The following is a 5429-nucleotide window of genomic DNA, read 5'->3' as shown; positions in this document are numbered from 1 at the left end:
GGCACTGGAGGAGATAATGCTAAGTGAAATAAGTCAAGCAGAGAAAGACAATTATCATATGATTTCTCTCATCTATGGAACATAAGAACTAGGAAGATCAGTAGGAGAAGAAAGGGATAAAGAAAGGGGGGGTAATCAGAAGGGGGAATGAAACATGAGAGGCTATGGACTCTGAGAAACAAACTGAGGGCCTCAGAGGGGAGAGGGGTGGGGGAATGGGATAGGCTGGTGATGGGTAGTAAGGAGGGCACGTATTGCATGGAGCACTGGGTGTTATACGCAACTAATGAAGCATCGAACTTTACATCAGAAACCAGGGATGTACTGTATGGTGACTAACATAATAAAAAAATATTATTATAAAAAAATAAAAATAAAAAAATAACTGAAAGGGCACCGAATTATTAGCCTGTCCATGGCTCTCACTTGATTTGTCTCCTTCATACTAATTTAAATTTGACCTCTGTCACTGCCAGCAATACTTCCAATCATTTTCTAAAAAAGATTATCTATCTATCTATCCATCTATCTATTTGAGAGAGATAGTGAGCGTCTGTGCTAAGAGCATGTGCCCAGGGCTTGTGCATGAGTGGGGGAGGGGGCAGGAGAGGAGGGACCAGAAAGGGAGGGAGAAGAAGACGGAAAGAATCCCAAGCAAACTCTGAGCTGAGTATGGAGGTAGATGCGGGGCTGTATCTCAAGACTGAGACCATGATCTGAGCTGAAATCATGAGTTGGTCACTTAAACGACTGAGCCACCCAGGTGCCCCTCCATTCACTCTTCACTAACTCCCCGGTACATTCTCTAAATTATCCCCTTTCTGTTCAAAGCCCCAATCTCTCTCTCTCTGACTCTTTTGATTTGTTATCTAGGTGACTGATTGGTTTGAAGGTAACTGGTTTGGGCTAACTCAGCATCCCATGCTCTCCTTGAACCTTCCTTTAGTGTTGGAGAGAAAGCCTCTCTCATTTTCAGTGCCAGCTCCACTACTCATTCTCTTGATCTCAGCCTCTCAACTCTTTGGGTAATTCTGGGAACCCTAGGAATAGGATACTAGGTGTTTCTCTCTCTGGCATCTTCAGACTTTGCTCACTAGCAGTCACTTTTGTCTTCATATGTCGGTAGATTCATCTTGTCATCTCCTTCAAAACATTTATCTTGTGACTTCTGCTCCTGTCCCATTCCTTTCCTTTCTTTATCTGCCACATGCCTCATGATCTTATACTTGCCCCTATTCCTAATACCATGTTCTTCAGCAATCCCTCGCAATTTGATTTCAAACAACCTATGCAATGAAAAACGCTCAGTACAAGGATGCCAGGTGACTTTCTTCTAAAAAGTATTCACCAGCATCTCCTCACACTGTTTTCACAACATTTTGCTTCATTTAATACAACTGATGGGTTCCCAAAACCCTTCCTCCTATGGTGTCCATGCACCTTCCATCCCTGACAATGTGCATCTGTTGATATTGTATTTAAACTTTAACTCTTCTTTTTTACCTTCTCAAAACTACATATTTCCATGCCTTCCAATATCACCAATTCTGGTTCTCAAGTCAGTCAATCAACAGTCTTCCTGATCAGTCTCCAGCTTATTATCAAATTCAGCATCCATTTATTTAAGATTCTTTGTCACATTCATTCCCATCTCTGCAACTTAATGTAGCATAGCCCATGTGGAATCCCTTCCCTGTGCCAATCTAAATCCAATGTACCCAGCCTTCCTGCAAGGTCAGCTAAGTCCTACCTCTTCCAATAGGCCTTCACTAAGCAGGGCAGTGCATTGAAGTCCTTTATCTAAAACCGCATTAGACTTGGGGTCTCTTGATAAAATGGTACCCCTAATTACCTCTAGTTACCTCAAATATGTAGGCCTTGTCAACTATCTCTCTGAAATCATGAACAATAAATGTAAGTTTTTATTCTCTGATAGCCCAGCAGTGTGTGCTGGGCATACAGAAGTTGCTTAAGGAACTTATTTAATGCCTTAATACTAAATAAATATTTTTGTAATAGATCATGATAGTACTATCTTGGCATTGAGAACTTCACTTTGAGTGAAACTAGGATTTTTAATGGACTACTTAGAAGGCTACCAGCAGTATGACATAGTGATTATGAGTACAAGCCTAGATGGCCTGGGTTCAAATCCTGATTCTATCATCTATCGGCTGGGTGAGCTTGGGAAGGTTAATTAACATCTTTGTGCCTTAATTTTGCTCCCTGAAAACAGAGGAATGTAACAGTACCTACCTACTGGAGTCATTATGAAGATCAAATGAGTTATGTCAGATACATGAGACAATTTCTGACATGTAGAAATTGCTCCATGAATGTTAGCAATTATCAAATGCTTATTATACATAGCATGATAGTATCTCAGAGCTAAAAGAATGCTCACTTCATAAGTGAATAAGTTGAGGAATAAAGGTAAAATGATTGGCTCAAGTTCTTATGGTTAATTAGGGGAAAACTCAGAAACCAACTCTTCTGACTTCTATTCAGTGTTTGCTTTTCCTCCCCAAAGATTTTATATCTGAACACAAACTAAATTATAGAAGTTTAGAGTTGAAAGGGACATTCAAGCATCTTTAGTTCAACTTTCTCACAAATGACCATACTGCACAATCACTTGTCACAAACCTTTCATCTTCGATGACAGTACCATTTCACAGATTCTTAATCACTCAGACAAAAAGATCCTAATAGAACTTGCACCATGGCTTTCAAGTTAGGAAACACAGGAGGGATAGAAATTGATGGCAAAGTCAGGTCCCCTGAGTTCACATGACTATCACTAGATGAGGCCATTTTTAATGTCCATCTTTTGAAAAATAATATTTCTTTTTAAGAGAAAACATTGTCTGGAATACTCATTATAAAGCTGTGATTCAAGTCATCCCACACATATGTGAATGTTTTGCAGATAATATGTTTCCTAGTAGGAATCTGAAATTATGATTTTGATGAACTCTGAACAACACACTTTAGCATCCAGAAAAAGGCACAGGGGCCAACTATCCATACCAGGCATAATTTCTGAAGGTTTCAACTTTCTGCATGGTTCTCTGGAACAACATTCAGCCTGGTTGTGCAATCAGCTGTGCTAGGATTTTGAAATTCAATCTAGCAAATACAGACTCTCAGGAGGAATTGCAACAATAAAAGATTGCTATTAAATAGACACAAATAAACCTGTGTGTAAGGATTCTCTCATCAGATGCAATAGCCTGCTATTTTCTGTCTCAGTTCAATGCTAAGAGGAGAGATTTAATTTCTCTTTAATGCAAATGAAATTGTCATATGTAACAGCAGCAATAAGGGAGAAAGCTGAACTAACTAATTATATTATGTGTCTATAAAAAACGTGCATCCGTTACCCACCCCACCCCCACCCTGCAAACAAGACTAAGGTAATCCACATTTTCTGTGTATGATTATTTTAAAGATTTTATTTATTGAGAGAGAGCGAGCAAGCAGGAGGAGAAGCAGAGGGAGAGGGACAAGCAGACTGCGCTGAGCGCAGAGCCCCATGTGGGGCTTGATGTGGGACTCAATCTCATGACCCTGAGATAGTGACCTGAGCCAAAATCAAGAGTCAGATGCTTAACTGACTGAACCACGCAGGCGCCCCAATCTGTATATGATTACTTTAAATGCCTGACTGCAGTATATGGACTCTGAGCTTTATGGTTTAGGATTTTAATGCTCAAAACAGGGAGGTCCTATTTCTTTAATCTGAAAGTTGAATTACTTTCTTTACCCTGAAGACTGAACAGACAGCCTCTGCTGATCCCAGAGAGGATGCATCATTCCTGGTTTGTGCTTCCATAGTATTTTAATAATTTATGTCTCTAACTTCACTCATGATAATCTGACTTGTTACACTTAGTTGTATGTTTCCGTTGTGGACTATAAACTGAGAATAGAGTTCAGGTCTTATTTATCTCTGTATTCTTCCAGAACCTTACAGTGTCTTGGATACAGTAGTGCTCAATAAATGCTTTGATATTTGGCTTCAATGGTGCATATATTAAGCAGTTCACATTTATAAAGTATTATCAATGGATTCCCACCTATGATATACTTTATCCTTCCCATTGCTGAGAACTCTTGCCTTTGAAACATGGGAAAAATTTTTTTAGCAGATTGACGCTGCAATTTAGATGGCTATATAAACCATCTAACCCTAGGGAATGCCTATCAATTCTTTGTTGATTTGTAATTTTATGAAAATTTGCAGAGGTTTCTTTTGCACTTACAGTTGTTTAAGGGGACCCAAGTACCTCCGTGTGGCAGAGTTAAGGAAAGAACTCAGAGAAATGACTGGTAGGGTATCTCAGAAAGACTGTTGCACCTTCTAGAAGAAGGACCCAGAACCCAAGTCCTAACTCCAGGACCCTGTAAGCATGATAGGATCATGGCATTCTGAAGGCCTATTTTTCCTCCTTGACAGCTTCTCTGACAACTGTCAGTGTGATGTTCAAAAAAACATTTAGTTCATGCCCACAGGTTGGCTGGCTATATCATCTGTAGGGCCCAGTAGAAAATAAAAATGGGAGCCGCCTTGTTCAAAAGTTCAGAATTTCAAGACAATAGCAGCAGAACATTAAGGCAATTCTGGGCCCTTCTATGCATAGGGCCCTGTGTGACTACACAGGTCTCACAGCTATGAAGCCACCCTGTTCTGTCTTCAGAGAGTTTTCAGTGCAGCAAAAGGCAAAAAAATCTGTATAGACTAGAAGCTACAGTTTAAGTGTGTACAAGGGTCTGTAGGAATCCCAAAGTTCCTAACTTTGTAAAATCATCCCAGAGAAGGTGATAGTTAAGCTCACTTATGAGGGAGCAGTGGCAGGGAAAGGAGATATTCCAGACTGGAAAAAGGCAGAATTCACTTGACAAATTTTAGTAATGGGGTTACGTTTAAGAAGAGTGGAGCAAGTGAACATGAAGGTGACATAATTAAGACTGAGAGTGGGAAGAAGCAAAAGTCAAATGTATGGGTAAGGGGTTGAACAATTATTGAGTGCCTATTGTATGTCAAGTTATTTCTCCCTGTGTCATAATTTTAAACACAACAATCCTTCTGTTTTACACATGGGTTAATTTAGGCCCAAGGTAATAATGTTCAAAGGGTTTGGAGCACACTAGGCACCCAATAAATATTTGAGGACTGCCAGGTGGATGTATCATCTTAAGGGCCAGGACTCTTAACCATTAGGCCAGCCTCATTCTAAGTGGGCTTTTATTTTTTATTTATTATTTTTTTAAATTTAATTCAATTAGCCAAGGTAAGTGGGCTCTTAACTCCCCATTGCTCCTTGCCACATCTCTTCAAAATCCAAAGGTGCTCTTCCCTCCCGTCGCCCCGCCCCGTGTTTCAACGTGCCGGAAATTGGGCAGCTAAGTCCTTCCGGTGTAGCAAA

The sequence above is a fragment of the Ailuropoda melanoleuca genome, chromosome 3, assembly GCF_002007445.2.
Source record: "Ailuropoda melanoleuca isolate Jingjing chromosome 3, ASM200744v2, whole genome shotgun sequence".
NCBI lineage: Eukaryota > Metazoa > Chordata > Mammalia > Carnivora > Ursidae > Ailuropoda > Ailuropoda melanoleuca.
The sequence above is the reverse complement of the archived record's forward strand: the minus strand, read 5'-3'. Positions refer to the sequence as shown.